Here is an 11,087-nt window from a genome sequence, read left to right on the forward strand (position 1 = left end):
TCTAAGGGAATGAAAAGGGATAAAAAAATAAACTGGGCTGTTGCTATTATCCAGCATTCTTCCTGACCACCGCACCTGCTTGAGTGCAGTTTCTGTGAGGGGTGTATGTAACATGCTAAGCAATAAATTGTGCCTGAAATGAAAACACTGCTATGATAGTTTAATTGACCTGCAGTCAGCCCTTGCCAGAGCGGTGTGTAATGCTTATGAAGTGCCTGTCACGTCAGCCGCCATTCACAGCTGTGCCTTTGAGACAAGGGCCTTAGGGAGGTCTCCAGCTAACGCATCTGCACAACGTGGGACATTCTGAGCTGGTGAACTCAAAATTAAGGTTTTCTCTAAGCCAGCTTTCCGCAACCTCATTCTGTGTAAGGAAACCTGTCCAAGTGCTTGTGTTAATAACTGCTTTTAGAATGGTGAGGTAAGCGGTAAAGATTAATGTTGTATTTTCATTATTATTTATATGTTCTTAAAGGCTCATACAGTTAAGAAAAAGCAAGGCAAATAAGGAGTTGAGATGTAATGTACGCTTAGAAAATAGTAAAATGAGCCAGTGTACTTAGCTAGCGAACAGTATTGCTGTTGTATTTGCCTTCTGTGACTTTGCCATTGCCTCCCTGCTGTCTTCTTTACTCTTTCCGAATCATTTGGCCAGACGAGGAGCCATCACTGAAATAGCTAAGTTTATGTAATATTTACGTATGTAGCACCACATGTGTGTATCTGTGCAGCATCTATGCCAATTCATGCATAGACTCCAAAATCCAAGCCAGTACAACTCTTGGAATAGGAGCTGGTTTCAGTGACAGGTGATGGTTGGTGAGGCTGTGCATTATGCTGCCCCCAGAATACTCAGGAAAGAAAAAAAATTAAATATTAACAATTAAGTTTTTACAGGCTCCTGGGAGCAAGTGGGGAGAGGTGGGATCCTGTTCCCCTCCAGGAAATTTTAACAAGGACCATTACATCCTACTGAGACATCGAGAGGTGCCAGTGATTGCCAAGCCCCAAGGGAAGGTGGTGAGCCTAGAATGCTTTAATTCCCATTAACTGAACTGCTGTCACTGAGGTCGTCCCCTGCGCTGGGATGTCAGGGTGACTCTGGATGGGTGCTCACCGCGCTGGCCGAGCACGGTGCTTCTCTCGCAGGCTGGTGCCTCCTCCGGAGGGTGACGGGGTCCTGGCTTTGGAAGATGGAGAGTTTTTGGAGTTCCATAGAGAACCCATGCTGGGGTATTTACCACATTGGGCAGAGTATTCGGTAATTGTTCTGGCAGCGATGACATATGTTGCTTGGGACGTGACAGACGAGCTTTCTGCCTTTTCCAAGTCCATGAAAGACTTTACTGTAACTTGTATGTGTAGTGAGTCTTTAAAGTGACGTCTTTGATTATCCAAGGGAGGAAAGAGAGAGCTTATGTGGGAAGGCAATGATCTGTGTGTGCCTCTGAAGTTGCTAGAATGCTTTCTTCAGGAATAAAGAACCTTATTGGGAATGGAACTTGCGTCCAAGACCAGTTCTCCCAAATTCACTCAAGGGAGGAGAAATATTATATTTAGCATATTAGTTAACCTAGTTGTCTGTGTTGTCTTCTGGTTCAATCACATTTATCGTGTGGGTAATACAGTGACTAATTGAAAAAAAATGATATGATAATTTACAATAAGTCCTGTAAAATATTATACCATGCTCAAGATATCATCACTCTGAATGCTTCTACCTCATACAAAGTATTGGTAGACGGGTAGGTAGTTGGTACAATAACAAAAAGGGGTTTTTAAAGTAACTGCTTCATTGTTTGTGGTATCTTTTAAAGAAAATTTAAATCCATCTTTTTACAATCACCTGCAATCATTTGAATTTAATCTTTTTAAACTGATTTAATCTTTTTAACCAATTGCTTTGAAATGCTTTGGATTAGGAACACCTCTTATTTTGCCAGATAGAGCCCTGGTAGCCAGTCCAAGACAGCTCCAAAAATACAATCTGACAAATGACAAAAATTTTATTGCTATAAGAAATGTCAAACGTGATCGAAATTGAATATATTTTATTTATATAGAGAATGTTATACTGCTTAATATAGGTAGCAGATGGGCGATTCAGGTCCAAATCACACTGACTTCATTGAATCAGACCTTAAATTTTTTCCACATGCTGGCAAGCTATATTAAGTTTTACTTCTGCCAATAACATCTGAAGTGCCTGTACATGTAGCATTTGATTTACAATGGTGAGTTGGGACACTGTAAGTACTGCGTGTTCCCACAGCATGAAACAACACTTGCCTTTGCAAAAAAAGCTCAGTCTCTATGAGGGGCTGCAAGAAAACCAAGAGCTCTTGAGTTCGTGTAACAGATCTCCACACATTCCTGAATCAGGAGGCGGTGTCGCTATCACAGAACTGCCCTCGCTCCCGTGTTGTTGTCCTTTGACTGTTTATTCTGTACGTGGTATTGGACTGGCTGCTGTCTCTGTATCTCTCACCGGTTCAATCGCTTTATCAGAATAAGGTCTCTGAGGTCTGGAGAACTTAGAAAATAGATCATGCGCAGCTTAGAGAGGCTGCAGCTTTTGGGTGCAACTTGTGAATACTAAGTAGTCATAGACACCGAGGACTCTAACTTCGCTGTTTCCCTTCACTTGGCAGCTTCTATGGGGAGTGGTTTTCCTAAGGTCTCCTCTTTGGAAAGTTGTGCAGACTCAGGTGCTTCCTCGAGATGTGTAATTTTCCATTGATTCCTGAAATGTATTAAAGGTAACGTGCCCAACGTGAGTTCAGATTCCATGTTTTAGGTTTTGACAAATGTCACTTTGCTTGGAGATAGACACATTCCAGAGAAGCAGCTGGTTGTTGCTTTTATTTAAACTGTGTTAATTAAAAATATATGTTGAGTCCTGTTCCCAAACTGTTAAAGTTAATTAAAACTGGTGCTAATTTGTCTTAAAAGCAGCAGGGATAACTCTTGTTCTCTTGCTGTGGGCTGGCCACAAGGATGGTGGTGTTACACATTGAGCTCTTCCAGCAATTAGTCTTTAGAGCAGATGAGTGGCTTTGTTTTGCAGCCTAAACAAACTTTCTTAAACCCTTGTAAAGCCTTAACCAAAACTGTCTGCAGATTTGTCTTAATAGCAATTCTGGCACATTTCTCCATGGTTTAGGAAAGGAGCCGTTTATTCGGAACTGCCTCCTTAGTAATGCTGACTGTATTACAGTGCCCTGATGCTTAGAAAACAGTATGACTAAACAGTAAACTGAGTGACGTCAGACCCTTAACAATTTGACCTAAGCTATGTCTTCTGCAGGTAATAGTATTCAATAATAGGAAACGTCATAGTTTAAATCTTAAGATGTTGGGCAGCAGGTCTCCAGAAATCATCTGGCTGAAACGGCAGCATTCAGGGCAGTAACAGCACCTCTCCTCCCCTTCTCTCACCAGCGAAGTTCTTCCTCTTGTAATAAGAAAACCTGTGTGTGGCAAGCTGGGACAAGAATTCAGCTCTCGCTGTAATGGTATAAATCAAAAGCAAGTTAATTTGAATTATCTGAGCTGTGTTGGTGCAAGAAAGAAGAGGTATCGCCACTGCTGGGTTCTTGGCTCTTGTAAAAATTCTTAGTACGCTTTAGTGCCTGGTCCTAAATCCATTTTCTTAGAGATATGTTTATGTGCAAAAGCAGAACCCGTGGATGTCTTTAGAGTCCAGGTAAAAATGAACAAAAATAAAGAACTGAAAGCATGTGAACTCAGTACTGGCAAAGACTGACAGCACAGAGAGATGGATTTAGCCAGGCTTTGGGTGGAGAGTTCTGTCGGTGCTATCCTGCAGCACAAGGTTAGACATTCTCCTTCACATTTTCTTACAAAAATAGTCTGTTAAAATAGATATTTTTTAATCTATATGTTTAAAAACTATTTTTTCAGTGTCTGTTTTTATAATATACGATTGTATCGTCCTAAATATTTTCCAGGTGATCTGATATGGCATGGCTGAACAACAAACCTTTTTGCTAATATATGGTCTTTTCAGTCTGATAAAACTTGAATTTGTGGCTGTCATAGCAGAAGAGCTGTCCCAGACCCTTCTTCACGCCGCCTTCTATTTTGTGTTCTTATATAGGGTTCTGTCTCATCTCACATTAGAGCTTTCTTAGATGCCCTAAGCTTGATTGCTTGATTTCTTTCCTGACATAGTACTGAATCTGTTACGTGCTAAATGTAGCTCATTTTGATATTCATATACACTAAAGGTAACCAGTGTTCCCTGTATTTCATGTATTCATAAAACTGCACGTAGCAGGTCTTCCCCTCCTTTTGTTGATTCCCATATTTCTTGAGTTTCCTAACTACAGCTTGTGTAGTAGTGTAGCATAATCTCTTTGATCCTTTCTTATTAGAGAAGCTTCATTTACATTTAGGGAGTATAATATGTCGGTTTTTCAACAGTTCACAGCAGTAGTACAGGACCGAATAGGGCAGACATAGAGCACTGTGTTCTGCTGACGGCAGTTGGAATGCTCGTAGCAGTAGGTACTTACATGATTTGGAGGTGTTTTATTTGGCATAGCACTGAAAGAACATAATCTTCACAAAGATGGGCATTAGGAATTTTGTAACATAGATGACAGATAATGACATACTCTCAGCTTCTTTTGTGCAGCTTTATCTTCACACAAAGAAACTTTAATAAAAACCTAAAAGTAATTTAGGAAGTATTAAGCAAAACAACATAAAATTGGAAAATGTTAGGATTACAGCGGCTTGCCAGAAGGTAAACTCCTCTATTTTCTCAATTCTATAAGGATTTTTTAAACCACCTAGCTTAACATGTCCCAGGTGAACAGTGCACTGTTGTCGAATGAGAATTCAAGAAACTGTCCTCTGACATCTCTAGACAGTATCACTCTCCAGATAAGTTTGAATATGTGAAAAAGCAGCACTGAGGAAAGACACCTCACCAAAATAAGGTGTCGTAATGAAGACTATAGTGCAAGTGTTGCTCTGTCTGGCATTTTCATCATTCGTAGCTGAGAAGCAATATGGGACTTGAACTAATGCATTTTAACTGCAAGATACTCCAGCCCGTACGCAAGAATTTGAGACGGCGCTGTAGGTGCACTGGGTAACTTAGATAGATAACCTTCAATTAGTCTAGTTAAGTCACAACAGGAGAGGGAGAGAGACGTACCCCAGATCCTTATTTGCGTTGCAGTATTCTTGTAGATGATACAGAGCGAGGAAACATCTTAGAAATATGTGTAAATCACCATGTTTGAGATGACAATAACTTCTATGATCTCAGAGTAGTAAACACTAAACAGAGTAGCAAACAACAGCATGTAAAGGTGGTTGATGTTTAATTAGGGAATTGTAGACCTCTATACATTTCAAATCAGTGGTGTTTAAAAAGGATGCATTCTGTAAACCTGCAATAAATGTTGGTGTTTGTTCCAGATGACCAGTGACATCCAAATAGCGTTTGCTGCTGTAACTTTGATGTTCTCCATTCGGCATCTGTTGTGCAGGTTCCCAGGCACATCGGCACAGTGTATTTGGCCGTCGCCAGTCAGGACTTCAGATTCTATGATTCTTTGGAGGCTGAACTGCCTCCGATCGAGCAGCTCAAAACTGGGACCACCTGTAAAAGCAGAATTTGAGTGTGCCTGTTTGTCCTTTGCCAAATGCTGGCTTGTTGTACGCAATGGAGGAGGGAGGTTGAGGTCTGTACTTGTGTTTATCCCCTGAATACAGCAGCTGACAACTTTGACCAGCACAGGTGTTTCAGATTCAAAAGGCAGATGAAGGCCTTGTGATGCTGTGTATGTGTAGACAAAACTGTGTGCGTGCTTGGATGCTTTGGTGTTCCAAATCCATATTTGGATTTTTGTAGCTAAGTTACTGATACTCAAGCTGATGGTTTAATTTTTCACTTCACCCTGGTTAAGTGTAAAAAGTGGCCTGGTGTGTTTCTGTTTTGGCTCTCTCAAAGAAATACTATGCTCTTATGTTTAAATTAATATCATTTTAAATATATAAAATCTAGAATAATATGCCCAAGTCTTAAACTCCTATTATTATAAACTGATGTTTAATGTTATCATTACTTCAGAATTTTTATAAACGGCCAGCACTATAGGGACATATAATCTCTGTTTTCATTTACCATTTTTAGTACTTACGATTGTATTTCATGATGTCTTTAAAATAATACATTCAAAATGCTAGGACTGGATGCATATATGATTCAAGGTAACTACAGCTAGTTTTAGAACTGCTTGAAATGACTGGTTTAAAAAAAAATGGCAAAACACCTGTTCTCTAACAGTAGAATAAGAGGCCAATATCCCTCATTGCTAGTGAGTGTGTATACATGTGCCTCACGTCTGACTCGCCCATCTCACAGCCCTCCTTTCAAGACCTCCATCTTCGTTCTGTCTTCCAGCTCTCCTTTCCAGCTCAGCTCTGGTTTCCTTGCAGTGCCTGAATCACAGAATCACAGAATCGACTGGGTTGGAAAAGACCTCAGAGATCATCAAGTCCAACCCTTGGTCCAACTCTAGTCCGTTTACTAGATCATGGCACTAAGTGCCATGTCCAACCTCACTTTAAAAACCTCCAGGGACGGTGAGTCCACCACCTCCCTGGGCAGCCGTTCCAATGCCTCATCACTCTCTCTGTAAAGAATTTCTTTCTAATATCCAGCCTAAATTTCCCCTGGCAGAGTTTAAGCCCATGCCCCCTTGTCCTATTGCTGACTGCCTGGGAGAAGAGACCAATCCTCACCTGGCTATAACTTCCCTTCAGGTAGTTATAGAGTGATGAGGTCACCTCTGAGCCTCCTCCGCTCCAGACTAAACAACCCCAGCTCCCTCAGCCTCTCCCCATAGGTCTTGTGTTCAAGTCCCTTCACCAGTCGTGTTGCTCTTCTCTGGACCCGCTCCAGCACTTCAATGTCTTTCCTGAACTGAGGGGCCCAGAACTGAACACAGTACTCCAGGTGTGGCCTCACCAATGCAGAGTACAGGGGAAGGATCACTGCCCTTGTCCTGCTGACCACGCTATTTTTGATACAGGAGAAGATCAATCCTAAAGGATGAGAGCGAGTTTTCATGCTGCAAGAAGCGAGCCAGTTCAGAGGGGCTGCAGTTATGCCACTGTGTGCCTTTCCCAGGCACTGGGCTTGAAGAAGACACGCTGTTCTATCTCACCTGGTTCTCTGGTCACCAGGCAGGGATTGACCTCGAGCAGCAGAGTGGCTGTGGTGGCCTATGCAGCAGGGGATAAGTGGGCCACGCAATCCCCGAGGATTAGTCTCCAGTCATAAGAACTCTCAGCAATTTATCTTTCTGATATTAGGTCTCAATTTGCCTTTTGTCCATTGTCATTGTGCTACTCTGCAAGTTATTGCCTTGGGGCAACTGAGAGCGTTTCCCTCCTGGTGCTTGCGTGGCTCAAGTCCTGCAGTCACTGCTGTGTGCAGAGTCCTGCCAAGGGATGAGTCTCTGCTGCTTTGGCACAGCCTTGTTGGAGCCCCTTGTCCTTGGAGGAGACCTGCGGGATTCCGGGATTTAGGTGACCTTGCCCTGAAGATAGTTATTCAGATTTGTATTGTCACCTCCTCTGCTTCCTGGGCACTGGGAGCAGGGCAGGGGCACCGTGAGCTTCTGAGAGGGACTATAAATCTAAGGGCTGTGGATTTAAACCTGTTTTGTCGTCTGACTATGCAAGAGAAATCATCCTGACATCTGACATTTGCGGTCTCGCTCCTATTTTTTGATACGCTTTAACCTGAACAGCCTGATTGATGTGAAACCCTGCTGGAGTCTTGCTCTGGTTTCACATTGTATTTTAAGACTAGGAGAGCAAAGATTCATCTCAGATGCTGCCGCCGCTAATGTCTTCCCCTTTCCCTCCACCCAGGTCCATGCTATCTGGAAATGGGTCCACCCTTCCTTAGGAAACCCAGACAGGGAGAAAGCCACAGCCGCTTCATGTTTTTGCATTCAGATGTGCCTGACTGAATGTAGGTTTCCTCAAATTTATCACAGATTGGTTTGTTATTACTTCAGAGGATCTGAAGTCGTATGTCGTTATATCCAACTGGACACAACTGTTGTTTCTAACCTCTCCTACAGTGGAGAACACAGAGTGGAACTGTGTCAAAAGACTCAATCTCTTCTTCTCCATAGGACAGTGGCTGATCTGTAATCAATGATCTGAACTGAGAATTTGACTCCCAGCTACCAAGCTTTGCCATATGGTGAAATAGTTCAGTAAAGTGAGATCTGGGATCTCCAGCCTGCCTGGGTATGGATGGAACAGACAATAAATGTGCCAGCACCTGGAGCTGACTGCTGCCGTGAAGAAAAAGGACACGTATCCCAGGCTGTGGTGTCCTGCCTGAAATCCCTCTGTTCTCAATGGAGAAAACCCTCAAATTAAAAGTGGGACAGGAAGCTACTAAGTGCATAATAGCAATCTGAGATGTACTCCCACTGTCCTCCTCAGACATCTAATCCAGGTGCAACCTTCTGGAACCACCCAGGTCTCTTCCCAGTGACTATCCAGAGAGCCCAAGATCCTAATTGAGGAGCAGTAAATTGTACCTAACTTGGAACATCACCCTCTGAAGATATACAGAGGTTGCAATGTTTTTTTGGCCAACAATGCACTACAGTATTTTCCCTTCCTGTCAACCAAAGTACAAGCGGATTGAAACCTGAAACTGGAATAACAGGGGAAAGTTGGACAAGCACAGGAACAGGTGAGATATTTTTCTTCTTTGAGGAAGCAGGCTTAGCAAAGGGGCTGCTTTGCTTCCATGGATCTTTTTATTTGACCAGGCAAAGGAAAGCCTTACCTGAGATACCTGTCCTGCTCCCCGCAGCCACCAAAGGAATCAAGCTGGGACAGCACAAGCTCTGGCCTCATTTATTTATCCTGCCCTCAGTACTCAAGCTACCACATGTATCTGTCCTGTGGTTTGCAGTAGGAAATTAAGCCACAAGACAATGTTGGCTTCTGTTGGAAGTCATCCCATAAACCAGTCTTTAGTAATTGCCTTTTAGGGACAGAGCACCTCCTCTTCTGGGTAACTGGTTACCTATTTCATGACAGGGTAGACTCTGTTATAGTAGACCCTGGGCCCAGTGCTCTTAAGCCTCTTGTCTTCCCCATGCTGATGCTTTAAATCCAGTTCAGCTTCTTGCTAACAGTCAGCCACCAGCTGTGGGCTGGCTTGAGAAAGCTTAATTCAGTTAACTAATCTATTGTTCCCATTTGTTTGTTTGTGTAGGTTTTAACAGGAAAAGGCGTGGGTTTTAGTCTATGGCAGCAGACAGCACTCACCCAGGACACTTGGTAATATTTCTTTGTGCGCAATATGCATATTAATCAAAACATTATGAATCGTCTGTGCTTTTTGTAACCTAAAATACTGGATTTCCAGTTCAGAGTCTTCCAGTCTATAAATACAGAGGCTAGGAAATACAGATGGTCTACTCTTGTTTTTATTGATCAGCAGTTTTCTTGCACACCTCTGTACTTACACATAGGAGCCATAGTTTGATTTTGAACAAACCCTCTCTGACCCTGGAATTAACAGTCATCCATTCTTTACGAAGAAATTAAATGAGTAATTTCCAGCGGGAAAGAGTGTTTCTGGTAAAGTTCTAGCATCATACACATAGAAGATGTAAGTGTGTGTATAAAAATATTATATAAATATGCAGGCATAAACCCAGATTTCTTTAAAGGTTGTTTCTGGTCGTAAAGGTTGTGGCTGTTAAAAAAAATGTTCTTACAGTGTTTAGGTCAGCTGGAGCTTTGAGACACATCAGCATACTTTACTTGAGGAAGCTCAGGTTTACATTAGTTTCTAAAAATGTAACCTTTCACTTCCAGCTTTCTAAGAAATTTTGGCCTTTCCTCCCTTACACAAAATCTGGCCACATTCTGCCAATTCATTCATCACCTCTAGACTGTGTTGCTGTGATTTGTTGTATCTAAAGCTGGGTTTGAAGAGGATGCACAGATTGCAGTGGGGACAGCAGGTGATTGCCTGCCTGCCTTCTCCATGCTCCAGGCCTGCTCTCAGCTGCCTCCCATTTGCTTTCAATACCAACTTAAGGCAGCACTCTAGTTTTTAAAACAATAAATGGATCGAGCTTCAGGCACATTAGAAGCTGAATATTAATCTATGAATGACTGTGGCTGTTGCCTTCTTGTAGGACTACACCAGACATACAGCCCAGACGTACCCATTCTCTTGATGAGGAAAAACCTCTCAAAAGATATTAGATAAATCTAGTGTCAGACTCCCTGAAGATACATCTCAGAGCTTCCTTACAAAGCCTTTTTATACTTGGGTATTTAAATTGTGAAATTAATTATTGTATCTATCTCTAAATCTACTCCCACCTGCCCTTTCTCTACTAAAATAATTACCTCAATGAATGGACCTTCAAGAGGGGAAGACTGCAAGGCACTACCTGGTATCTGCTTCATTTCTGCAATATTACAGATAGGGTAACAATGCAAAGAATGCCAAAATAAGGCAGATAGGTTGGTTGTCCAGCGCTTTTAGTTGTTTGTTGCTTCTGCAGGCTTTTGTGGATGTTCCAGGATTTACAGATAAATATAAGGTCAGCTCTGGAAGGCAAGAGTATTACCAGAGATGAATAGATACAAGAAGTAGGGAGAGCCAGGTAATAAATATACATATTATCTACTCCCAATTCAGAATTTGCCCAGCTCCAGAAGAAGGCACTGTGTCATAAATTACATCTCTGCTGTGACCGCATTATTATCATTATTAAAATGATGTGTTAAATTAAAAGACAAGCCTAATTCTCTGATAATGAGTTAAATCTACAGCACTGGCAGCCTGGTAAATAAAGCAGAGATGGAACTAGCTACTCAGAGCGTATGTAGTATTGACCGAACAAGGAATAAAAAGGATGTATGAAGAGACCAGCTAGCTTAGCCTGAGTTATACTTGTGCCTCTGAGAGTGTGAATTACTGTCTCGTTGAGCAGTGGACTTCAATGTATTAGAGCTGTGTGAGGAAGAACTGCCACACTTAACAA

Source organism: Nesoenas mayeri (assembly GCF_963082525.1).
Source record: "Nesoenas mayeri genome assembly, chromosome: 3".
Classification (NCBI taxonomy): domain Eukaryota; kingdom Metazoa; phylum Chordata; class Aves; order Columbiformes; family Columbidae; genus Nesoenas; species Nesoenas mayeri.